Genomic DNA, 27,523 nt, shown 5'->3' on the forward strand with positions numbered 1-27,523 from the left:
TCGGAACATATAAACACAACGAGAGTGCATCCTAAGTTCTGCGGAACTGTTAGAACATTTAACAATACACATCTACAAGATCAAATCCAATATTTAAATTTTGTTTAGAGATAACACATCAACATTTTGTTGGTTGAAATAGTTAATCAGGGAAGGTAGTGTATGTTTAAGGCGTTGACACCCATAATTAGTACACGAGAAAGGGATCTGCCATGGTGCCTGGTGACGATATGAATATGTACTTCTACTTTCTTGTAAAGTTTCCAGGGTTAGGAATTAATCGAGTTTTCCCAACATGGCATTTCTATAGCTTAGTAATGTTTTGAACTTATATATGTCACGAGCTCTGATTATTCTGTTTTGTTGGAAATTCTCTTGCGTGTGTTCAAGAATAGAGACGTTTGCTATGGCCCGAATCACTTTCTTTTGAAGTATTTCCAGCATTTGAATATTTTGCGCGGTAGTGTTACCCCGTATAAGTGAACAGTAACTGAGGTTGAATGGAACAGAGCATGATAAATGAGACACTTAACTTTGAAAGGTAATGTACTTCGATTCCGATTTAACACACCAACAACTTTTCGTACCTTTGAGCAAACATGACTAACGTGTTCATTCCAGGACATCTGCGCTGTGAATATTACGCCTAGGGTTTTTATGGATGACGTAATTTTAATTTTATACGGACCCAAGACACTATTATCTGGCAATGCAGTAGAACTTCCCGGAGCATGAAAAATAACGCATTTTGTTTTGGTTTCATTGAGGATGAGGCCGTTTGCCTTAGACCATGCTCCAAGTCCATAACAAACGGAGCTTGCTATCTTTAAATCTTAAAGATTAAATCCTAAATCTATCTTAAATCTTTACCTGTAAAGAAAACAGCAGTCATCTGCATACGCGACAAATTTACACATATCACTTACTTGAACAATATCATTAATGTAATACAGGAAAAGTATCGGGCAAAGGATGCTATCTGGGGGCACACCCGCTGTCAAAGGTTTTATCTGTGATCTGTTCTCGGTAATTTCAACAAACTGATGTCGACTTTCTAAATAAGATTGGATAAGTCCAAGTGTTATTCCTCGGAAGCCGTATTTTTCCAGCTTTATTAGCAGCAATTTATGGTTCACTCTATCAAATGCTTTGCTGAAGTCTTAAGTATAACCCTAAATCATTCATAATGGATTAGGTAGCCTCAGCTTGCTGATTAATATAAGGCCAATTTATATATTAAACAGGAAATGCCAACAGGGCATTATGTGACAAAAGCCGCACAAGCTCTTGCCATGTTCAGCTAGTTTTCAACCCATGCACAATAAGGCTTGTGCTGCTGAATTGCCTCACGTATGGTTATAAACTGAATTGGCCATTTTCATCTATCGCACGACTAAAGGTTGAAAGATGCCATGAGCATGGTGCCTAAATAATGTGGATTCTGCCTTTTGAATCATGGATGAAATTTAGCCTGCAAGAAAATGACGGTTTTTCTGTATCAACAAAATGGATCTACTTTGTTATAATAAGTGTCAGTAGCAGGTAATGCATAAGGGTAATGGTCATTGTACCTGCTAAAGCAAATACTACAAACAACAGTTTCCCAATGACTAGACTTTATTATGACTAACTGTGGTGGCCCTCACAAAGGCCAACAATATTTCTTCAACAAAGTGTGGTTCCTCTTGGAATTGGGCTCTGTACTCGAACTTTGAGGCACCTAATCCTAAACATCCGAGTGCACATCAAGTGAGCCTAGAAGAAAGTCATATATTGTGATTATGAGCACTTAATAATGACAGTTCTGAAAACAGCAAGGTGCAACTTCTTAAACACGAGGCCCTTGTGGCTATGTTGGATACAGCATCTGAATTGTCATATGGAGGTCAAGCCCATAAGCACGACAACAGTAATTAACCTTCAAATGTTAAGTACTCACGCTAGACAATATTTTTTCAAGTATTTTTCATGATAATCTAAATACAAAACTCACCTTCAGGTGTGCCAGCCCTGGCCTGCTGTTTGCGCAGTTTTTCTCCAGAGTGGCGCAGCCACCCCCTTATTATGTTCTCTACATCACATCGTTTTGATGTAGAAAAGTTTTGTATTTCAGCCCCTGAAAGATGCATTGGACATTACTTATGCAACATTGTGTGTATACAAGCCCAAAGCAAAACATTAAACCCAGTATCCATAATCATTTGATGAAGATACTCTTATGGTGTACAAAACAGGAAGTTGCACATTAGCTATTTTAACTTGCTCAAGTGCAATAGTTGGCTGACCTGATTTAAGGCTCCTAAGCTTGACAAATTTATGAAGTTTGTAAACCAGTACGAGTTTGACTTTTGAAGTGATAAAGGAAATGGTTCTACCAAGTTTCTTTTTCTCTACAATATAAACATTCAAGTAGCCAATGCCTTACTTGTGATTGTGTCAGCCTCTTGCAATGCAGAAAAACTTTTTTCCCCTTCATGCCAAGCCAACTATACTGCACGGCCACTTGGCTTAGTAAGATTCCTAAAATGCGCCGTGTTGCAGGTCCAGTGCTGCTGCCGCCTAGACCACAAAATTGCTGCATCTGTAAAACATGCACATTAATGTCAGTTCATATACACAAGTACATTTGATACAGCAGGTACAGAAAAGAAAAAAAAAAGAAATATCAGACCAGGTGGGTCATCATTGGTTCATTCGCAGAAACCTCGGCATCAAGTTCTTCAAATGCCTCGACATTCTCAAATGGTTTTTGTATCACATCCCTTGCGACATTATTTCATAAATATGTAATCATAAAAAATCTGCAGCTTACTATCATCTTCGAAAATAAACATATATGTAATGTATTCTGCTAGCATTAGCCTATGGAGTTAGAACTTTGGCAACTAAGTAACTTGAGAAGAAGCCAACAACCATGCAATGAGCAATGCAACAAAGAATTACATATGTAACTATTCGGTAAGGTAAGAAGGTACGCAACTGATATTCGAAGTGAGATTGAGGGTAAGGGAAACTTGGCAGGTTGTCCCATGTATGTAATAGGTAGATCAGATAAATGGTAATCTATAAAAGCAATAGTAGGCGGTTGAGTGCAGCAGAGGATTATGCAGACAGAGTGATGGCATTAATAAATCCACAGGCATAGGTTAGGTTTGGCAGATGGAGCATACAGTCAATTGGAGATGTGTGGAAGAGGCCATCCACCTGTAGTAGACAAGGCAAGCTGACAATGGTAACTCAGATGATGCACTCATTATATACTCACAGTTTCTTGTCTATTTCACATCAACAGCAAAAATTCATGTGCACAAAAATCTCAAGCTTTGCCGAGGGTGTCGCACTCAACTGTGCTCTTAGATGCTAACCATTATGTTCAAACAGCCCAAAGGAATACAGGTATGAATTATGCAAAGGCAGAATAGGTAGCAGCAGAACATATCTCTCAAATTTGAACACCAGTCTAGTAGAATGTAGTTTTTATGCTTACCAGGTGGCCCACGCATGGTTGAAACTGGTCTGCTTGTGGGCCTTGAGGTAGGTGCTGCAAGTTATTTAATCGGGAGTGAATTTTGTGCACGAGATCCTTCTCCTATGAGATGTCCATGAATTGCGGAACAAGGTTACATTATGAATATAAACACATTTTGCGAGCTCACTTAGCAGTATTGACTATTTAATTTGCAACGGAATCTACTCTCTACAGTACCAGAAAGCTACACAAGTAGCCATGCCCTTTTGTATGAAAGAGCGTGGCCAAACGTAGCACTCAAATTATCATGTAATGTCAACTAAAAGTAACATGCACTTACTAGACAATACATGAGCAGTGGGAAATGAAGCTCTGCTCGCCCATATGATTCTTCTGTGAGCGCTCAACGACCTGCATGTTATGGTAAGATAAGTAACAGCAGGGCAATCAATATGCTTAGTCTTACCTGATTGTGCGAACTCCTTTCTTGGCAGAGAGGCAGCCATAAGAGGCGAGCAGGCATGGGTGCTGTTTCGTTGGCGTCTCTCCAACCCTATTTGTAAAAACAAGTGTTGATACAGCAATGGGAATAAATGGGCATGCCATGATACTAGAACATTATGCACTGAACCACCCTAAATGTTCCTGCTCTTGTGGCTGGTTCCTACATTCGTAATACCCTTTAAAGAACAATACAAATATAGTATTGGAGCTGATTTCCCCAGCCATGCACACCTTACCTGAGCTTGGTGTCGTCCGACTTACAGAAGGCCGGAAACCTGGCAAGTCGCTCTGAACTTCGTCTCCAATGTCACCAAAATAGAAGCGATAAACTGCAGTTTTAAATACAATGAGAACATTGACAAAATGTGCGTGTTGTAGAAGTGTACAACATAGTGCTGAGCTGCTGCTTTCTGCATTATAAGATGAACTTAGCCTTGGATTCAAAATGAGCAATTTTGCTTGTAGGCCTTTTGGGATAAGATCAAGATCAAACTTAAAAAGCTCAGTACGCTATGCTCAACTGCTTGTAGTGAAGAAAAGCTGCCATTAAATGTGAGAACATGTAGTGAGTATGTAGGTTGTAGTATTCATTTACTCAAAGTGTCGAAATATGTAAAAAGACACTGAGCATATGCATGGTAGCATAAGTAACAACTTTAGGATGACCACTCAGACTACACTGAATCCATGCAGCCAACCTAATATTTTTTTGTGCAGCTGGCCCCTTACGTAACCACGCTTGTGGGGTTTGTGAGTAAATTAAGTCACACATGTCCAACAAACCTTTAAATATTCGCTCAGGTGGCAGCTGCATGACACGATTCGTATTGCTTGGTGGGAATGTTTGATTTTGTTCGTTAAATTGGTAACACATAATGTATTAGTGAATGATGGACAATGATTAAAAAATCATTATGCAGAAATATACAATGTTAAATTGTTTTAGAAACAAATTGGTTCAAGCACTTTAACACAAGCTAGAGGCCTTACCATCATATGTAGAGCACTGTGGAACGTTCCACAAGTGCAGTGGCTCCTTTGAGGAACGCCTTGCAGTACCGTGCGTTCTTTCTGCACAAGAACATAAGGCATAACTTTAAAAGAATTCTGCTCATTGCAGTAACAACAGCGGTACTTGTTAATAGCATAAAGACATGTTGTGATACGAATGTTCTAGGTTCAATATTTAGACCCGCTGGGTGCTGAGACAGCTACATAAATATTACTGGGCTTGACTTCCCTGCAGCCAGCGATGTTAAAATTTGCTACAAACTGTAATACAAGCTCTCTGTCATGACAGTTGTGAATGCAAACATTACACAATAAACAAATATGAACATGCAACAAATGACATGCCACAATTCTTTCTGTCAAGTAAAATCGAAATGTGGTTCAATGGCCTTGCGCATTACATATTGCATCCGCATAGCAAAACAAGTGATGCAAAATTTACCAGATATAGTTGCGGTAACCAAAAATTGTAAAAATGCAATGAGCAGCTTGTTTGGGTTGTACAAAGAGATGTTTAAACTACATTATAAAGTTGGCAGCTTCATTCCTGCGCCTTTAATGCATGCAAGAAACCATACCATCATATGCCGAGTGCTGTGACACACTCAAAACCCTTGAAGGCTCCATCCTTGCAGATCTTTGTGCAGCACCATGTGTTGCTCCTGCAAGAGAACATGACAAAATTCCCTGAGCACTATAGATGTAACACTTGATCAGAGACAGGGAAGGGGGATGGGGCACATGCCTGGTGTGCCACCCCTGGCTATATTGAGCACCACTGGTAGCTCTTATAATACATAGCATACTAGTAAATACATTGTTTTAAAAAATCTAGTATCCCTCCAATTTGGTGGCCCTGACATCAACAAAACCTCTTTACAGATAGTTGAAAAAATGCATACTTTTCTGCATAGGCTGTGGTGGCTGAAGGAGTGGCATCTCATCGTCATCACTGTAATGTCTTCTTTTCTTTTTCCTTTTTCCTCTGCCACGGTTACTTGCACTTGCAATGTCCGAGTTCTCTTCAGCTTTTCTGAGGCCCTGTAGAGCATCATCGTAAGTGCCTGAAATGAACTCACACTGACACAAGTATTTTGTACGGACAATCTTATACTACACTGGCTTTGAAAATACAGGACATCACTAGAACAACTTCTTATGTAATCATAAAGGTTAACTGACGCAAGTGGCAGTTATCTTTTTGTTCATTTACTAGTCCCCTTACTGTGTTAGTTCTACACTTCAATTAAGTGTAATTTCCTATACTCTCCCTCAGGCTTAATTGGTTTTCCATAAGAGTAAGAAATAAGGCAAAAATGAAAGACAAGTGTGTCATAACTAAATGATCAGTATTCATCTGCAAACTTGATCTGAATGCATGCAAAATTAAAATATAAACAACATTTAAGAGAACATATGACTGCAGTTTAAGCCTCATCTAACTAAGGAGTTCATTGTGGTTTTGCATTGTCAATCTACTTTGAATTATAAGGGCACTTTACGCAACTTATACGCAATGCTAATAATGGGATACAGGAGACATTGATGGCAGTGCTTGTGTTGGAGGCAACATTTTGTGGTGCTGTATTGAACTAGCATGCTTAACTATTATTGCAATGGTCAACTATGGTCTACTTAGCTGTTGGTGCTGACGGTGCTGGAAGCAACATTGTCTGTGTGAACATATATTAGATGCTCCTTTTCCTTTGACAAGAACATTTAACAACAGACACGTTTAGTCTGCTATGGTTAAATATAGTTCACATTAAAACTTCAATAAAACTATCTGAACAAGTACGCATAAGAGGCTTAAAAAACATGTTCTCCCAGAAGACATAGTGCCTGACATTAAATTTGTAAGCTCAACATTCTTCACCTTTAACTCGCTTGATCTGAAGCCTTGGAGTAAGCTACAGGCTCTATCACGGACAGGTGGGGCTTAAGAATAGAATGCAACATAGTGTAAGCTACATGCAGAACCAATTACTTTCAAATAAGTGAAGTCTTAGATTAGGTAATTTACAGTTGTAGTGAAGACGAATGCCCGGCGCTGCAGCCACATCGCCAGTCATCCGGGAAGCGCGAGCTCGAGATTACCTGAGCCGCTCTGGTTGAGACACGCTGCCAACGCTGCCCGCTGCTCTCTTGTCCTGTGTTCGCATTAGATTCTGGTGGAGGTGCTGCGGTTTTCCCCAACCTGGAATTACGCACCCGAACTCTGCCGTTTCGTCATGCCTGACGACCCCAGCCCGACATCCCCCCCGGTTACTCCAGCCATCGTATGTGCCGGTGCCCAGCGTCAGCGGGAACCTGCCATCTTCAGCGGCACCGATGAGAAAGACGTTGAAGATTGGCTGCAATCGTATGAACGGGCCAGCAACACTAACAAATGGGACGACACCCAGAAGCTCAACAACGCGATGTTCTATCTGTCGGGCGTCGCCAAGCTGTGGTTTCGAAACCACGAAGCCGATCTCCGCACATGGGCTCGCTTCAAAACCAGCATTGCAGACGTTTTCGGCCGCCCTGGCGTGCGCAAGCTTCGCGCTGAACAACGCCTGCGCAGCCGATCCCAGGAAACTGGTGAAACATTCACCAGCTACATAGAGGACATCGTCGACCTCTGCCGGCGTGTCAATCCGACGATGGCGGAGGGGGACAAGGTACGTCACATCATGAAGGGCATTTCCGACGATGCCTTTCATATGCTCACATACCCAGCACCTCCACCAGAATCTAATGCGAACACAGGACAGGAGAGCAGCGGGCAGCGTTGGCAGCGTGTCTCAACCAGAGCGGCTCAGGCAATCTCGAGCTCGCGCTTCCCGGATGACTGGCGATGTGGCTGCAGCGCCGGGCATTCGTCTTCACTACACAGTATATAATTATTAAGTTGCACAATAAAACAAGTCCACATCTTTGAATGGTGCATAAAAATTTTAAACATGGCTGCAGCCTGCATATATGAAATAGATGGATGGATGGATGGATGGAAAACTTTATTTGGTCCTGCAAGGCTATGGGGTGACCCATAGAAAGGCTAATCCTACGTCGGGACCGGAAGACGGAGCTTCGCGGCCGCGTCTTGGGCTTGCTGGACTGCCCAAAGTTGTTCAACCAGATCCGGACTGCGAATGGCAGCCTCGAACCTGGCCAGGTCCTGAGTGTAATTGGCATTCGTAGTTCGGTCGCATGGCCAGAGCATATGTTTGAGGCCAAGTGGTTCATTACAGTTCGCGCACTGTGTATAGGGGAATCGTTCCGCCATGTAGTAGTGTAGGCGTTTGGGTGTGGGGTATGTATTGGTTTGAAGTAGTCTCAAAGTGAGTGCTTGTGGTCTCTTGAGTGGGATGTGGTGTGGCAAATTCCCTTCGGCTGAGGTAGAAGTATTTAGTGAGCTCATTATATGTGAGTGGGGCATCCCTGTTCTCTTGGAAATGGTCCGGACCCGTGAGGGCGGTGCTGCGGAGGGTTAGTTCTCGCGCGCTCTTATGTACCATGTCGTTGAGATTCATGGGGGCCTTCTCGATGTTTCCCATGTGTGCAGGGAACCAGCAGATTGAATGTAAGTGGATTTTGCTCTTTTGTATGATATGTAGGGCTTGCTGCGAGATTACACCTTTCTAAAAAGCTCTGACTGCACAACTAGAATGACTGTATATGTATGGCGTCCGGGTATCCGTTAACGCCAGGGCGATTGCTGCCTGTTCGGCAATCTCTGGGCTGTTTGTGATAACCGTGGCTGAGTTGACGGTCTTGCCCGTGTTGTCCACCAGAGCTACCGTGAAAGCTTTTTTGTCTGTTTGTCTTGCTGCATCAACAAAACAAGTGCTCTGGTTTTCTTTATGAATTTTGCGGAGAAGAATAGCGCCCCGGTATAGTCGCCTTTCTGTGTTGTGTTCCGGATTCACATTGCGACGTAGCGGTTTGACTTCGAAGTGTTTACGCGTGTCTAACGGGATGCCTTTGTTTAGTCAGTTCATTTTAGGTTCGTCGAAGCCAAACTCCTGGAGCAGGGCACGACCCGACCTGGTACCCGCTAGTCTAGCCAACTGAGCTCTTTCCTGTGCTCTGCGATCTCCTCGAGCGTGTTATGTGTGCCAAGCTGCATAAGACGTTCCGTGCTCGTGCAACTCGGCACACCCAGTGCCTGCTTAGTGTTCTTTCTAATTTGGATATCTAGCTTTGCTTTTTCACAGGGTTTCCATTTGTGCATCGCCGCCATATATGTGAAGTGGCACAAGGCGAATGCATGTACGAGCCGGAGTAAATTGTCCTCTTTGAGACCTTGTTGTCTATTGGCGACTCTTTTGATTAGCCTCATGGTGTTGTCTCTCTTGGTGATAAGCTTCTTCATCGCCTTGGTATTGGCGCCATTGGCCTCAATTGTCATACCTAGAAGTTTGACTCTACTATGGGAATCACTCCTCCGCTTTTAGTGTGAATTTTGATGTCCCGGTCTTTGGCGTAGACCCAGCCTTTTGGTTTGGGTCCAGGTCTAATTGTTGTATAAAAGAGAAGCTCTGACTTCGTTGGGGAGCATTTAAGTCCCGTGGACTCTAGGTAATCCTCGATCGTATAAAGAGTAGTTTGTAATGTCGATTCAGTGTGACCGTCGCTGCCACCATTACACCATATAGTGACATCGTCAGCATATATTGTGTACTTGATGCCTTCGATGGCGCTGAGCTTCCTGCCGAAGCCTATTAGGGCTAGGTTGAAGAGGGTAGGACAGATAACGGGCCCCTGTGATGTCCCCTTGTTGCCTAGCTTTAGCAGCTGCGACGTTAGTCCGCTAACCTCAAGCGTTGCTGTCCTGTCGGCTACGAATGAGCTGACATATGTGTGTAATCTGGGGCCCAGGCTGACGGTGGAGATGGTATTGAGAATGTATTCGTGTGACAGGTTGTCGAATGCTCGCTCGAGGTCGAGTCCTAGGATAGCTTTCAGGTCTCTGGAGTTCCTGTCGATGATTTGATGCCTGATGAGCTTCATAGCATCCTGCGTGGATAACCCTGCCCGAAAGCCAATCATAGCGTGTGGAGACATCCCACTGTTTTCTAGATGTTTGGTAAGGCGGTTCAGAACGGCATGCTCCGCGGACTTACCAACGCACGAGGGGAGTGAGATCGGTCTTAGATTATCTGTGCTGGGGGTTTTGCCGGGCTTGGGTATTAGGATGATGAGGGATGTTTTCCACTCGGGGGGGGGGATGTTTCCCTGCTTCCAAATTGAGTTGATTTCTTTAGTGAGATATTCGATTGATTCTGTGTCTAGATTCTTAAGTGTTTTATTGCTAATGCCATCGGGGCCAGGGGCTGATTTACTATTGAGGTTGTGAAGGGCAGTACGAATTTTCTCCACCTCAAACTCTCGATCCAGTTCCAGGTTATCGCTGCCCATATAGGTCGGGTATGAGCCGTTGCTGTTAGCGCCAGCCAGCGATAGATATTTGTTGGTCAGCTTGTCAATGAGGTCTGTGGGAGTGGAGTTCTGCAGCGCCACGTGAATTGCCTTATCTATGACGCGATGCTGGCTAGATTTGGTGCTAGTGCTGTCTAGAAGGTGTTTAAGCAAGTTCCAGGCGCCATTGTTCCGCATCTGACCGACGGTGGCGTTGCAGACATCGTCCCACTGCTTCCTCGAAAGCTTAGAGCAATATTACTCAATTTGCTTGTTAAGCTCCGGAATCTTTTTTCTCAACCTGCGGTTAAGACGCTGTCACTTCCACCTGGATGTGAGGGACTGTTTGGCCTCTAGCATGTGGGCTAGGTGGCTGTCTACGCAATCTATTGGCAGGTCTGTCTCTATTTCCGAGGTGGCAGCTTTGATATCATCCTTGATCTGTTTCACCCATTGTTCTAGTGTGGGTGTTGATTGGTCCTTGAGCCAATTTTCTCTGATTTCTCAAAATTTTGCCTAATCTACGAAAGTGTGAACTTTAGGGATTCGTGTGGCAATTGGAAACGTTAATTCGTTTATGCAGTGGTCACTGCCTAGATCCTCGAGGAGATTACGCCAGCGGAATTCCGTGGCGTTCCTGACAAAGAACAGGTCGGGCGTTGTGTGTCTGCATGTAGAAGTACCTGTTCTGGTTGGGAATGCCGGGTCTGTGACGGGTGTGAGATCTAGTTCGGTTGCGTTTTGCCACAGATGCTTGCCCTTAGTTGTGTCATACTTGTAGCCCCTAGATGCCGCGGGGAGCATTAAAGTCTCCGGCAACTACAAGCGGGTTATCACCTGCTTTGCTACATGCTTTTTTCAGGATTAGTTTGAATCTCTGCGCGTGGTCTTTGGGGCTGCTGTAAATGTTAAGAACGAATAGGCTTTTAGCCTTGCAGTTCCTAGGAATTATTTCGGTCATGATATGTTCCAGATTACTAGTGGGTACGTTGAGGTCGTGTTGAATGTGGGTTGGTTTGCTACTGATTAGCGTAGCTATCCCGTTACGACCACAGGTTTCTGCTGTGGCGCTATATCCTGTGAGTGTAGGGTTAGCCCTATTGATTTCCTGTAGGAGAATCATATGTGGTGCATCAGCTGTGGCGCGAATATATTGCTTTAAGGGGGCCTTTTTGCGAGCATATCCCCTAGAGTTCCATTGCCAGATTCTAAAAGCTTCAGAGTGATTGGCCATGTTGTTGAATGTTTGTGTCGTCAGATGCCAAAGGTTGAACCTGACGTAGAGGGGCTGTGGGCGATCTGTTTGGTACCACCATATTCTGACAATCCGAGATTTCTATTGGTTGGGCGTTCGTTTCCATGGAACGCACCCTTTGGTCTAGGTCAGCGACCGTGCCGCGGATGTGTTCCATTTGATGTATTAATTTATTCTGCCCTGCCATGAGTGCGGTGAAGCTTTGAACTAATTTGTCTAAGGTATCTATTATCTTCTCTCGCTTTGGCTGCCTTGGTGGGCTGTGTAGCCGAGCTCGCTTTCCTTTTAGCCGGGTGTGACGCTTGTTCGACTACCGGTATGTCCATTTTTTCAATTTCTGAGTTGTTTTCTTTGGCTGGTGCGGCAAGGGAAGCACGAAGTTGCTTAATTTCGCCTATGAGGCTAACCACCAATTTTCTGAGTTCTAGGTTGTCGTGCTCTAGTCTTTAGATTGTGTCGGAATTGTTACGCTCTGGCGGTGCGACTGAACCTACCTCTGTCGGTCGTTGTGATTGAAGTCGCTGGGCCCAGGTGGCTCCGGCTCCGCCGTCCTGGCTGGCCGCCACGTGGCCGTGTGCTCCGTCGGTCTGCCCGCGGACGTTGAACCGGGTCCTGGTCTCGTACTTGTCCTTGTTGGGTCCTCGGGATCAGCTCCGGAGTCCCCTGGATTGGCTGCGTGATGTTCCTCTAAGGTCCTTGGATTTGTTTCTTGATCCCGATCTTCTACGGGCTACGCTGCCGCAGCTTGGTTGAGATTGGGTGAGCTCAGGGAAATATTGCTCGTTCAGCTGAATGTGCTCTGTTGAATCCCTTGATTCGAAGTCAGCATTGCTCTCTTCTCGATTCTACGTTTTCTAACGACGTAGGGAAGTTGGAAGCGTTGCCTGCATTCCTTGCCAGCCGTGATATGTTCCTCTCCGCATAGGGAGCATTGTGGGGTGCAGTTATGTGCTTCCGTGGGATTTAGTGTTCCACAGCCCCTGCAGATGGGCGCATCTGGTGATGGGCAGACATTCGCTCGATGTCACAGTTGTGCGCAGGCATAGCAGTTGTCTATCTGCTTGCTGTATAGCGCGCAGCGTATGAGGGCGTTGCCGTATCCTATGTAGTTTGAAACTTTATAGCCGTCGAAAGCAATGACGACCGTATTGGTCTCTTTCATTAGTTTGGCTGCCAGGGCCAGAGGATTAGGCGCATTAACGATGTTGCGGTTGAGTGCGTCTTCGTTCTCGCTGAGCGGGATGTTTCTAATAACGCCTTTACAGGTCTCGTACGGTGCCGCCCTGTATGCGGCAACCTCATGGGTATGGTCATTGATGATAATATGTCTGATGGTGGCATACTTGGTTGCATTCTCTTCGAGTGGCGTGCTGACCACAGCAACGTTCTGTTGCAAGTTAGGGCACATTATATAATTCCCTCGCCTGGACGCCTCAATGCAAGCGGCCGTTGTTATTGCGTCAGCCACTAGTGTGGTGCCCAATTTGGCAATAGTAAGTCCTCCACGGATCCTGATGATGATCTTAACATTGTCCTCGGGTAATGGAGGCATTTTACTCTGTCTCACAATGCTTTTTCAAACAGTAGAAGCTTTGCCATTGCATGCCTGTGGTGGCGGTGTCCCCGTAGGGGTAGTATCCTTGGTTATATAAAACAGACAAAATAATAAATATTACCAAATACATCAACCACTTCACAAGGAAGTCTCAGCCACTCATTTCCAGGCATGGCCCCAGCTTTCAACAAGCTTTTTATGTACTTTGTTTGTGGAAGCCACATACAGCTGTTGCCATCAATCCAGTTTTTGTTTATAATGGCCACAGCATCATCTTCCGGAAATTTTGCAACAATGTAGAGGCCACCTTGCACAAAAAGAAAAAAAAAGAAAGCAGTTTATTTCCAAAAGTGGTTCCACTAATCATGAAAAATAAGATTGCAAGAACCGTACAGCAACATGACAGCTATCGCGAAACAGCATGCAAAAGTGGAAATACAATATTTTCTCTTCTGAACAGCACTCTCAGATTTTCTGCAGTATTCTCTCAACTGGCCAGGACTGCAAGCCAGAAAGCTGAGAAAAAATGCAAATCCCAAGTATTCTTGATTCACAAGGCCTCACATACAACTCTCTCCTTTGGAGGAACTCTCTTCCTATCACAAAGGGTATGCCTGAGTTGTCATGCAGAAAGTTCTCAACAATAATAATTGATCCATCATTTAATGTGCAGCAGCTGTTCTTACCAGCTGCCAGTACAACATTGCCAGGCAATGTGGACTTTTTAAACTGCGGGCCTTGAAACGGCAGAATGAACGGACCACAGTTATGCTCTACAGAGAATAGAGCTTCTGATGGTACCAACAAATTTCTTTTTGGAACATTTCTTTGCTCTGACAATCTATTGCAGAGCTGCTCAAAGGGAACTTCAGGCTTTCTTATCATTCTCTTGATGGTTGACATATAGTTTTCAAAGGGAAATGCACTCCAAGCATCTAGGGGACCTAGGTGCGACACATCAGATGCTATGTGGCACAAGCCATACACATTGTGCGACACTTGCTCTTGTCCATATATGTCAATGAAGTTTCTAACAAAAATTTTAGAATGTCACCTGCATAACTAACCTCACTTGCAGTTGACTTAGGTGAGGCTAGTATCCTAATGGCCACATGCAGTGTAAGAAAATTCTCATACATCTGGGAAGGGATTGTAGAAGACAACACTAAAGGCTCTCCATACAGTAAGAAGCGAAGTTCAGTTGCTTTCCAGCGATCTTGCTCTACAAGACTTCGCGGCTTCCTATGAAAATCGGAAGGAATCAACTTTGCACGTTTGATGTTCCTCTCGGAGATTTCACTTCTGACTTTAGAGCCAAGTCTAACTTCTTTCGGCCCGCGCACCCACAGAACGACGAGTTTTTGCATGACACCTAAGCAGACAAGGTGCATGTAGTCCAAAGGCACATCTTTTACCATATCTATTGGGAGTTCCTCCAAAATACTGCGGCCTGTGTGTTGTTGCTCCTGACTCTGGCTACGAAAAGTGTTATCAGTGCGGAGGGTGTTAGCGAAAGTCGGGAAACAAACTCTTCCTGCTCTATACATTCCCTTCATGGTGCATTTTGTGCAGCTGAAATAACCTGCATGGCTCCTGATATAAAGGACAAAGGCTTTAGCAGGTGCATCACAAATTATGCTATGTAGCTTCACAGGCACTGACACACCATCAATAGAAAGGCCTTCCACCACACTTTGCTGACTTTGCTTTTCTCAACAAAGCACTGCAAGAACTCATTTGCATATTGCGGTTTGGTGTTGCCTAAAAAAACACTGACAACAAATGCTTCGCAGTCTTCAAAATTTCCGATGCGGCCAAGGATAATCCAGAACTGGTCTCTCGAGCTCTTCGCTAGTGGCAGACCATCAATATTAAAGCTAAGACTAAGCTCGGCAGGTAAGTGCTCACAGCCTAGAAGTGTTTGCCGTAGTCCTGCCTCTAGGCCAAAATAGTAAAATTTCCCTCCAGCTAGCTCTTTGACGTTAAGGATCCTATTTGGAGTTTGCAAAAGAGTCCTAGCAGACAAAGTTAGGGACAAGAGGCAACTGTGGCTTCGCAGAACTGCCAAAAGTGACGTGACCGTGGCCTGGGGGCATCGCGATTCAACTGCCCTAGCTTGCAACTTTTTCAGGAAGTTCAACACATTGCTGTCGTCGCTATCAGATGCAATGTCCTGCATGCTTTGCACATCATTGCTTTGGAGATGGCGTTGATCATGTTGCAACAAAAAGGTCGAATGTGACACGTCCACGTCGCCATCACGTAAGGAACCGCCGACTAGGCAACTCACTCACTAGTTTAGTGTCCACTACACCATGCTGACACACAACTTGCACATTGTCATGAACAAAGCGTGCTAGCTCTCCGCTCAACTCGGGAGATTGCGCTATCTCCCGATTGTCCAAATTCATTTCACACTCATTCACCACGCGACCACTGTCATCTGCGCCGGACACAACGCACACCGCCTGTGTGGACTCCGTTGTATGTGAGGTGCTGCATGCTGGCACCGCGAAGTCATTGTGATCGTCTCTTATGAAATGAACACACGCATCAACGCGTCGTTTTCGCTCCCGGCGAAACTGTCGTTCACTGCTTTCCTCCATCACGAGCACAACACAAAACACCACCGTTTTCAGAAGGCTGGACAGCACTCACCGGCATTCACGCCTGGCTCCATATCATTTTCATTTCTCCTAACTTCAATATCGGCGACTGCTTCGTTCGGCGCCATCTTATTGATTGAGAGCCAGCATGGGAGGTTGGGGCTTGACTTGACTTCTGACTTGACAGTCGCCCTCCCAGTGTTGCCAGCAACAAAAAAAACGTTGCGGTGCCGATCTCAATCAAAATGTTATTCTTGACAACGCTTGCTGTATTTGCCGAACAGTAGCGTAACAGAGACGGCTAAAGAAAATACCTGGTTTTCCAAAATTGCATTGATGACTTAATGATTCCGATGTTCTTTCTGTTTAGGCAAAACATCATAATTAGCTAGGTGATCATGGTAACTTAATTACTTAATTATCTTTCGTGCATGGCAACTAGATATCGTTAATTCTATTTCGTAATAAATCAACCCTTAAAAATTTAATTAAATAATTACATCTTCCAAGTGATTAACAGATTTGTTATCCTCAACACGTCCGTATGAGGACAATTCTGGGATAATCCTGCAAATGATGTCCCGAGGATGTCCTCAGAACGATGCACAACGGACGAGGACGTTTGTACCTGTTGAGGACGTCCTCAGGACGTCGAGTGTTGTCTAGGGTATTTTGTCTGTCCCTTTAATCTCTTATCTCTTCCTTAAAACCTCTATATGTAGTACCTTGTATCTAGTACCTATGCGTGTGACAGATCAAATTCTATCAATTCCTTCCCTCCTTTTTCCACCACTGCTCTAAATGTCTCTTGCTTATCTCGGATGCTGACCGGTTAATGCTTCCATCCACTTCTGGCACTTCTGGCACTTCCAAGTCTCGGCACTTCTGGAAGGTGAACGTTTCCTAAGGGTGTTGCTGGTTGAATTCCTTCGCATTACGTTAGGATGTGCCAAGTTGTCTCCGGATTTTTGCTGCAGCACACACATTCCTTATCGTATAGCGAATATTTTCTCCGGTATGTTATTGTTCTTTGACAACCAGCTCATGCTTCAAATTGTAAGGCACCGCCCTTTGTGGTATCGTGCAGATTTTCCGTTTAATTTCTTTCTTGCCATTCTTGTAAATCTCCACGGTCCATCTTGTTTCCGTCCTTGGCATTCAATTTACTCTCACTGTTTCTCTCACTAGGTTTTTGATGACTGCTTTTTGTCGATTATCCTGTACCTGTACCTAGTTGCCAACTTTCTTGACCTCTTCCTCCATTCTGTATCTACGCTTTTGAGTTACAAATGTTTGTGCGCTTTAGCCACCCATTTATTTTCATCCAAGTTCGTGAGTCTAAAGTAATTTTGCTTTGCGCTTCTCTGACATCCAAGAGACCTAATCTATGTCTCCCTTCACTGCCTCATTTCTGGTTTTATCATGGGCCACCAAGGCCAATCGGCCTACCAGTCTTTGATTAACTTCCAACCCCGACACGCTGTCTGATGTTAGGCACAGAATGGCATTTGTGAATGTTAGCGCTGGCACCATTACTCCTTTCTAGATTCCTCGCACTACCTCATATACTTATTTTAGCCCAAAAGTGCTCTATGTTTCATTATAGCTGCACTCGCCTTCCCCTTGTTTGTGAGATTATATTGGTGGATGCCGAAAGTGATGCAGCAGCACTTGTGGTGTGATCTTACAACGGCTCATAAAGTGAGTCCTATGTGTGATTGTTCATAACCGAAGAGCCCCAAGCGGTGAAGCATTTAAGGGTACATTGTGTGGTTAGAAAAGCGAACCGCATGCTTGTCCTCGCATGATTGATCAGAATCGCGTTTCGTCAGCAAAAGCACAAATCTGCAAATGTTCCCGATCCAGCGATAATAAACTTCTCAATGATTTGGTTAACAAAACTTAGCCAAGCTAAAATGCATTGAACACCTTGTCTTCATGTCGTCTTGCTTGTCTTGCATCTATGTAGTGCTGGAAGCATGTGTAAATAATGCCTTCCGTTTCTTTCACATTGCTGTTTGCCTTCCACAGCTGTTTCTGTGACATAGTTCAGATTGCGACACTATTATAACAACCTCATAAAAGTTTCTGTCGAGCAAGTGTGTGTGTGCTTGTCTTGGAAAGTTCATGCTTATTTAAGCCTGAGCAAGTCATGAATCTATGATTCCTTGAGTTTATGCAGTTGCATTCAGTTGCATTGAGTCAGGGCACATGATTTCATTAGTTTCAGTGATGTATATTATCCAGTGCTGTGGAGTTACCACTCCGGAATTGGAATGATTCCGGAATCATTCCACATTTTCGCGACCCCGGAAGGGAATGGGAATGGAATTAAGTGTTTTTCTGAAAATAGAGTGCTTTTTCGTCTACGCGCTGTTTGTTTGTCAAAATATGCCGAAGAACCAACCAGCCCACTTTCAAACATGAGTAAGTCAGAGCCTCGAATTTAACAATAAAGTAGCATTTTTAAAATGGCTTGGCTGATTACAAATACGATAGATTTAGAAGCAACGGGCCTACCACAATTCTGTCCTTATAAACTGAGTTGCTCCAAAATTTGTTTCGATTCTTCGCGTAATCGCGGCTCTATGCCGTTGGTATACGTCGTGCGGAACTACGGTGGCGGCCCTTACGCCTTGTGATTTGTTTTTACCTCGGTGGCGCCTTCGCCCAGGCCGCCTGCTGTCTCCCCCCCCCCTTTCACTCCCCCACCCTTCCCTTCTTTGTTTTTGATTATGTCGCCGTCGGCGATACGGAAGTTTATTCGAAAAAGTGCTTCTCTAAGTTGTGATGCGTATTGACGCTGGCGCGATGCTTGTGTTGACTGCAAGCTTTAGCATACCCAGCTTGCGCGCCGTCTCACCTCGTACTCCTCCCCCCACCCCACCCTTTTGCAATACTGTCCCCCTGTCTTGACACAGGGACGCCTTTGCCCGAAACTGAAACTGGGCGCACAGTACACAATAAACTGTTCGCCCTCTCCCTCCATACAGAGAGAGAGAATAAATTTAATTTTTAAAGCATTGGTTCGGCAAGCCAGCCGAAGCAGGAGAGTCCTCGTCACTGCGGCCACGGCGGCGCTTCCCCGAACCCTGACGCCATGATTCGCGCCGAACAAAACCCACGTTCGCTCTGTTCTAGGGACCTCTGTTCTAGGGTGGGGTAAAGGGTGCGGGTGGCGCCGCCGCCGCGCTGGCGCCTGTTGGCGGGTAGAGAAGTGCAACGGTTCATTTAGTACGCTCATACTGTGAATGCTATAGGCAATGCTTCGAAGCATCCCCCTCTGCTTTCTGTGATACCACCCCCACCCTCCTTTCCAGCCTTCTATAGACGAGGAAACCATCACCAGACGGTGCTACTGCGCCTCCTGACAACGCCCCCAATGAGGAAATGCCAAGCAGCGCGGTCGCGCCGGGGCGCAGTCTCTGCTTTGTTTACATTGTTTCGCCCGCGCTTTGCTTCGCTGCTCGGGCTCACGGCGCTCCGTTTACGACGGCGGCAGATCGCCTTCTTGCTGAACAACGACACAAAGACTGCAATGTGGTTTCAAGGAGGCTGCCGACACCGACATCTTTTTTCGTGGCGGTAACCTCAAGAAAGTGGATCGTCTGCTTCCACATGTGTATGCCGTTGAACAGATTGTGGGCGGTGATGTGACAGTGAAAGCCAAGTGCGTGTTCGAGGCGTCCCACAAAATCGTATACGACATCGAGTTAGAGGTACACACAGAGTTCTGTAATTTAGTCACTCTTATTTCTCTGTGGTGCAGTCACAAATCACAAAGCTGGAATGCATGCTTGCAGAGATGTGCAGAGGCCGTGACGATTGCGATTGGTTTCGTTGGTCGCTGGGCGCGTGCACACGGCTGCTCTCATTTCGACTCCCAGGGAGTGGCATCAGCGCTGTCAGCACAGAAAGAACAGATGCATTTGGCACCAATAAGGTAATAAAGTTAACTAACGATGTAAGTACTACCTATGAGCATAATGCCTTATATCATGCTGTATAAATATTTAATGTAGATCATGCCTTTGTAAGAGTCATGGCAACTCACTGCATTAGTGAGCAAGCTATCTTTTCACGGCTCATGAGAAATCGCTCGTACAAACTGCTCCGCGAAATGAACCCAGATAACGGTAACCAGCGATTACCTTGGGACCAGCAGCACGAGCGCAAGAATTAGTGATACATGCCTCGTCAAAGCAAATGTATTTTCTCGTCGGGCGAATGCCCCCGCCGCAGCTAAAGTAAGCTCACACCGGCGGCCGGCTATACTACACGAAACGAAGATTCTTGGCAGGAAGGGTGAGGAAGAATGTGCGTGTGGCAATTAACAGCGTGCTTGGATATGGTGAACCTTGAAAGCATGGCCAAGCAACAAACATAACATGCACGTCTCGGACAGCTGCTTTCCGATCTGCCGCTTACCGACGCACGCGATGACCGCGGCTTGCATTAAATACGGATTACCACCACTCAAAAGACAAGTAGCGCAGGGCCCCTCTTGTTGCCTGCACAACTAGCAATTTAAGTTGCAGGGTTTGGAAAAGGGATATAATTCTCTTGAGCTCGTCCTTGCCGATCGCGAGTGAACCAACAGTACAATCAATTAAATTCGGGGGTTTTACGTGCCTAAACCACGATACCATTATGAGACACGCTGTAATGGAGGGTCTGCAAGGAATCATTTTGACCACCTTTGTTGTGTACAAAAATAGAAAAAATCAAAGTACATGGTAACAAGTGTGTTCTTGCGTTTCACCCCCATCGAAATACGGCCGCCGTGGCCGGGAATCGAGCTCGCGTCGTCGAGCTTAGGGGCACAACACGTATGCATTTCCCGCTAAGCTAACCCGGCGAATGTCACTGTGCGATTCAACTACGGGACCCATCTAAAACAAACGGCCATGCGCTAATTACAAGCATAATACTATTGCGTTTTTATTGAGCGACGGCCGTAAGTCTGAGACGCTCGAAAAGACATCATCATCATGAGTAATAAGATTAAAAGTACGCGCGCACTTCCGGAAAATGCTGGGCTACGATCGCCAAGCTTAGCTGTTTCAAGCCTTGCGCGGCCGAGTGCAATGTTAAGCGTTTTTTTATTGAGCAGCCATGACATTGCACGCGAATGCGAAAGTACGCGACTTACTTGACTCGGCGCACTGCAGTTATATCCATGCTTGTCGTCTGTCCTTCTCGTACCACCTCCCCGGAATTCTGTAGAACTTCACGGGCGGCTTTTGACCTTTCGTGTTTTCGAGGCTGTTGTGGCAATCTACAACCCAGCAGTATTGCGTGCCACCTTTCCTGGTTATGAGGTCGCGCTCGCCGTTGCGAGAACAATGCGCATGAGCGCTCGCGCCGTAGAGAACACGGGTGCGCGCTGGCCCAGCGACGACCTTCGAAACTTCTATTTGTCCGCTAGGAGAGCATTCGGCGCTGGTGCCTCGCGCGCACTAAAGCCCCTATATTTATAAAAGTAGCGCCATTCTTAGATCTTGCCGCCACCGCGCTCACCCCGGCGCTTCCTCCTCGCCCTCTCTTAGCCGCCTCCTGTCGCCCCAGCCTCCTTCGCTCCCCCATTGGCCAATCCGTGTCACGTGGAAGTTCGCGTCGCGCTTTTGTATATTTTTTTTCTTTCCAGCGCGCTCCGACTGCCATTCTCGGGCCTGTGCGACGAAAGTGCTGTACGCACAAACGGATCAAACGTGTTAGGGACAAGAACTTCGTTGTGATGGCATGCTGCTGCGCCTTAAGTTGCCGCAACCGACAAGGCGAGGGCAAAGGCTTTTTTTGTTCACCATCCGGCGTGCGCAAACGCTTGCTGCACACTTGATATTTGCGCCGTCTCGCATCGTCGCGTTGCTACTTCCAAAACGGCATTATTAAGACCAGTTACTGACTGACGAAGCAAAATCGCGCCTCAAAAACGTCTCCGCAGGGCGCGATCGAAGTTTTCCTCGGATTTCCTCTGGTAGCGCGTTAGCTGTCGTCTGCCACGGCAGGCCCGACGCAGGCGGCGCCACTGTCGATATCGCGCCTCGATCGCGTTGGTCGCGCCGAGCGCGATAGTGGAACGGAGGAGGAGGGAAGTGGATGGCGCTACTTTTTATATATAGGGGTTTTAGCGCGCACTAGAGTTACTGTATATGCTCCCTACGGGAGCAGAGTTGCGCATAACTTTTCCGGCGCCGCTCGAACCGCTATTCGCCGAAGCGCCATCACGTGGCGCAAAATGACGTCAAATGTTCAACTGCGCCGCAGCGAAGCCAACTTTACGGGCGCGACGGCGACTCGACGCATTTCCGTCGGTGCCATCGTCATTGCAATCAGCAGATCGTCGAGCGGGCGGCGTGCGTTTCATTCGGCGGCTCTCGGTTGCAGGTACGTACGGTATTCGACGATATTAAGTCAAGGAGCTTGGTGAAGTGATACGAAACACATCGTAATGACACTTGTAATCCAGTATGACGGGGTGCAGCGCACCCAACTGCACAAACCGCACGGAAGGCGGCAGAGCTTTTTACGCGGTGCCGTGCGGACGGACAGACGTGCGCCGGCGGCTGATATGGTTACTACGTATGGACCGAGACCGAACGGCTCCCAATAGGACCAGGATATGCGAGTTGAGTTCGCCTTGTTTACGCGTAAAGCAACATTTATCTCGAGGAACACCCCTGTTAACGCTGAGATGCGTACGCCTGGCATGAGAGGTTGTTCACTTGTAAGATTTCTGGCGTATATGTGCCGCGCAACACAGACGCGGGACAAAGAATGAACAACACGTTGGTGTCGCGCTGCGCATATACGCCAAGAATGTTAACCATGTTAGCTTACTAACTCGCCCAATTCACTGTGTTGCTTGTATTATTGTTCTCACTATGTGGGTGTAAACAGTCTGTTCGAAACAGTAAAGACTAACAGCTGCAATTTGCCAACTGCAGCCTGGTTTTTCTTTCCTGTTTCTTTATTTAATTTTTTGGTCGGCGTTCTAATTGTCCATGTAACGTTGGTTGATGTACGTGCTAGTGTTCATTGTTTTGTAGTAAGCGAAAACCTCGCTCGCTGCCGCTTATGAGACAACTGACGTGATAGCTCCAGCGTTTACCGCCCGCAATATCTTGCTTGTTCGATCGGTCTTAGTCGAAATGGGGAATGTAAAATTCTGCCTGTATGTTTAATAAGCGCTTTGTTATAGTAAATTGACCTTAATGACCTGCATTCTCATGTTTGGATGGAGTGTCATGCACAGACATACAGATGGTTGTCATCTGCACTGCTAGTTTGTTCTAGGTATATATACATGACTCGCGGGCTTCTGCTAGGTATCAGACAAAGCACGGCTGTTGAATATTGCACATTGACTTGATACTGTGTCTTCAACTACTGGTTCTTCTGATCTGAGTATTATGAAGAGATGAAGAAAAATTTGTTGTTATTTAGAGTCCGCAATGTGTGAATAACTGCTTTGCAAGTTTGCCATCTTGTTGTGATTAGTGCAATAAAAATAACCTGTTGTTACTCTTAATAGCTTTTTGCATTTCCAGTTGCTTCGAATTCTGCTCCCAATGCTCCACGAACCAGCAATCTTGCCCTGCTGCCAGCAGCCATTGGTCATCCATTCCATTGTACGAAATAAATTTGATCTAGAAGCTTCTGCATCTTGAATCTTTTTCTACTTGCAGATGTGCTGCTTGGAAGCAGCTGTTTAGTCTGCGGCATGAATGAATCGTAAAAAATAAGCTTTGCATATAATGTGCGCATGTGAACACTTGAAATGCGTTTAAATCTACGTGTCTGCACCGCACACCGCAAATGTGCTGTTGCTGTGAACGAAGGTTAGTAATAAATGACACTGTAAACAGCCACTGACATAACTGAAGCCATGATAGTTGTCCTTGGCGATGATCATTAATCGGCTGGTTTCGGCAGCCAGTATGCGCTCACATAATTGGACACCTTACGTCTGTGAAGTTTTCTTGAAACACCCTTCAAAACATTTCTTGCCTTCCGGCCTCGGAAGCGCTGAGCAAAGTGCCAGCTTGCTCAGCGCTTGCGAACAATCTCCGCATGTAGCCCGCGTAGAGCAGAGAAAAAACGCAAATGAAACACCGCGCGGCATTTCCCTCCTGCGCGCGCGAGGAGTTGCTTCACTCCATAGCTGGAACACAATGGCGGACATATGCGCAACTCTGCTCCCGTAGGGAGCATATACAGTAACTCTAGCGCGCACTAGGGTGCCTCGATGCCAGCGCCGCCGTTCAGGGTGGTGCCATCTTTTGACCGCCCCCGCGCCGCCGCTTTCTCGCTGCTACGCCATCTTGAATCACACGAGCGGTTGCGATTGCTTGGTGCCGGTGCTTAGTTCGAGGCAGTGCGCACGGATGCTTCGCTGACGCTTCTACTTGCTGGACAGTGTCCAGCCGCATGAATGACAAGTTTGTCAAGTGCATCGAGTCGACATGGCGGGCTGTTGTGTTCCCAAGTGCACCGGATCGACCCGTTAAGGGCTTCGTTGTTTACGCTTCCCCCGGGACCCAGAGCGAAGGAAGAGATGTGAAGCCCAAGTAAAGCGGTATCACTGGAAGGCAACGGATAGCTCCTATTTGCGAGGTAAGTGTCAAGAAAGTTTAGACTATCGCACCGTGTTTTTCATTTAAATAAGAAAGTATTCTCTGATCCTCGCTCACGTACCTACGTTCGCTCACGAACTAAGCACTGCACCGTTGCTGTCTGAGTAGCCTATGGTTTGCGAGCGCGCGTCGCATAGGCTTTTGCCGTTTTGATCGGCGCAGTCTATGCGAGTAGTACCCTTATTTTAAGGACTGACGAACATGCTTTGCCGCGAAATAGTCTTACATTAGCTACAAATCGTCATGTAAACCACCTATTTTACATTATCACGGGAAGCACATATCGTGTCTCTTGTTTTTGTTTTTGTTTTCTCAGTTTCTTTTTTCGCTACTGGTTATTTGGGACTAAAGAACGCAGTGCTTCTTCTGGGGAGATCGGCTGTTGTGTACGTGGCAAGCGAAGCATTGTGATTTTCTCTGATTTCTCAGCAGATATCTTACGGATCTCAGGTTGTTACGTTATATAGCTGATTTTTTAGACGAATATATTTGTAGCGTGGTGCTCGTAAGCCGATGGTCATTCATGCTCATTCCTGATCGTAGTGGGTACTGTGACGGTCTTTTAATGCCTGTGCACGGTATGCCCAGATGTAGTAGAGTTAAGGGGCATCATGGGACCAAAATGTTTCGGCGCTTTCTGGCATGGTGTCTGTTGTAGCCTGTGCATGTCTTCGAAACGTGTGAAGCGAGGTAATACAGCATGACTTCGGCGAAAATTTATTTTTAAGCACTGTAATGGGTTCTCTGTATTTACAAGGCAACTTTTCATATCAATAATCACTTTTGTTGTTTTACTTGTACTTAGAAACAGTTTGAAGAGGACCAGTACGAGGGAAATCGACAGGGTGGGCGCCGTCTGCTAAAGTCAACAGCCTTACATCATCATGGACTATATTTTCGAAGTGAAAAACATTGCGAATCTGTATTTGACTGTCTTAGTTTCATTTACGGTTTTTGTACGCGATATGTATGCAGTGTTTATTTTTTCAATGTAGTCATCCGTGTTCTAATGGTTATTTATAAAATGTTCTGTACTCGCCATCGATGCGTTTGGCTGATGCGACGTATTCGATGGTAGCTGATGTATTCTGGCTGGATATCTTGATTAATATTACTCGCGGATGCGTTTTCTTGTTTGTATTCTTGTTTTCGATTTATATTTTGTGTAATAAGGTTGATGTACTCACTTGAAATCTCCCCCATGTAATGAATAAATTAAAAAAAACTCCCTATCCCGCATTGTGTGTGTCGAGTCTACCTTGCGAATTTTTTTATCTCGTCTTTCAACACAACCTTCAGGCGCCACACAGTACATATAATTTTTCATGTACATATCTCTTTCATGATTGACTGTACTAGACATTACTAAGTAAATGTATTTTGTGCATCGTTTGATTTCTTTTGTGTACTACGCAAGATTGACACGGACAAGTTACGTTACATTTTTCTCTACAGCACTAACTAAACCTTATTTTCACATCGCAGTTATTTTTACACCAGCTTAATCCTGTCAGCACACAGTTCTCTGGGGAAAAAAAGCAAAATTGCGCGTAGATATCGTCAAATAATTGCAACGAATGCGAAGAGCACGCCCAACCCAAGGGAAACTAACCGCCGTGCGCGAGTTGCTGGCTACGGTAAAAGAGGCGTGACGTGCAAACGAAAATACAACAGCGAAAAAGAAAAACTTCCACACACAGGGGGTCGCAAACCTTATATACCAAGCATCGAAGGGCAAAAAAAAATAGTGCGCATTTCAAACATACGCACGGCATATTAAATGTGATTGAATTAGGCAACTTGGGGCATGTTCCCGGCGCCATACATTTACGTCTTCGACCTTCGACGATTTAACGGCTATTGGTTATAAAGATTTGCAGATGCGATACCCAAAAAAAAATCCTCATCAAGGCAAAGCACTTGGAAGCGCGCCGCGAGTAACACTTTATGAACGCAAGCGTAGCTGAGTCTGAGCTCGTGTGATTCAATATGGCGGCGCCAGCGGGGTTGTCTCCACCCTGAACGGCGGCGCTGGCATCGAGGCACCCTAGCGCGCACACTTTAGGTTGCCTCGTCTATTGCAAATAAAAAGTGCTTCCATAACGCACTGCCACACTGGCTCCTGCGCCCAGCGGCTCACGCACGCAGTAAGTCCGCCAACATGGCCACATTGGAAACAATCTTTTGTAATTACTCCTGAAGAAAACAAACCAGCTGCACGCTGCAAGCTTTGCTCCGAAACTACACTTGCTGTAGTCGGAGTTTCGTCTAATTTGATTCGGCACCTAAAAAGAAGCAGGAACGTGAGTACACGCAACAATAGAAAGAGCTGGCAAGCCAGCCGAAGATAACGTCGGCCTTCATCGCTGGGTGCAGCTCTGTGCCTGTTCATCGAAAGGCTGCTCTTGACGACGCCATAATACGCTACGTCGTCATTTTAGCATTAATACATTTATGCTTGAACAATATTAAAACGTCACAAGCCATTAAAACATGCTGACCATGCAAACACTATAGGTAGCGGGAAAACTGCCCCTATGGGAATTAGTAGGGTGGTTGTACTGTACCAGGTATGTCACCAAGCTACTTTCCGTCGACCTTGGTAACGTGTTTTACGTATTTTTGCCGTTCTTAACGCGTCTGATGACATCAGCTTTATGATGCGTTCATCGGTCACTCGATAATACTATTAAGATGTCTTTCCTACGTTGAGGAATTGCAGGAATGGAATTGAACTGCCTGGCTATTCCCGAGTGGTAATGGGCTAAGTCTTTTTATTCCGAGGAATTCAAAGGAATGAAATTGCGACAAGTTCTAATTCCTCGGAATGGAATTGGAATAGAATGGCGGCGCCCATTCCACAACACTGGTATTATCCCATGAACCACCGACTGAGTGAGCCTTCCTGATCCTCGTTTTGGTTAATATGAATTGTAATGACTTTCGTGGTACCCGTTGACAAGTGAGATGAGTTGAGTGGCCTAGCTGGTTCAGACTTCTTGTAATCGGAGTATAAGTGAGCTGGCTGATCCTGATTTTGGCGAGCTGATTCTTATTCGTTCATAAGCCAAGAGAATATTTTCA

General features: G+C 45.6%; 1 protein-coding gene and 1 long non-coding RNA gene across 3 annotated transcripts in view; one reads left to right on the forward strand and one right to left on the reverse strand.

The window, feature by feature from the left end:
- The window catches only part of LOC119437235 (adenosine deaminase-like), a 228,090-nt gene that overhangs the window by 54,188 nt on the left and 146,379 nt on the right, over positions 1-27,523 (forward strand). The gene's annotated exons all lie outside the window — the stretch shown is intronic.
- LOC119437233 (uncharacterized) lies at positions 1,795-12,763 on the reverse strand. The gene is made up of 10 exons (XR_007464912.1): positions 12,137-12,763; positions 5,887-6,025; positions 5,563-5,646; positions 4,964-5,044; positions 4,210-4,272; positions 3,936-4,149; positions 3,810-3,880; positions 3,488-3,541; positions 2,426-2,581; positions 1,795-2,116 (listed from the first exon to the last, which is right to left on the reverse strand). It is a non-coding gene; the product is annotated as an uncharacterized LOC119437233 (long non-coding RNA).

Source organism: Dermacentor silvarum, chromosome 1 (genome assembly GCF_013339745.2).
Source record: "Dermacentor silvarum isolate Dsil-2018 chromosome 1, BIME_Dsil_1.4, whole genome shotgun sequence".
NCBI classification, from domain to species: domain Eukaryota; kingdom Metazoa; phylum Arthropoda; class Arachnida; order Ixodida; family Ixodidae; genus Dermacentor; species Dermacentor silvarum.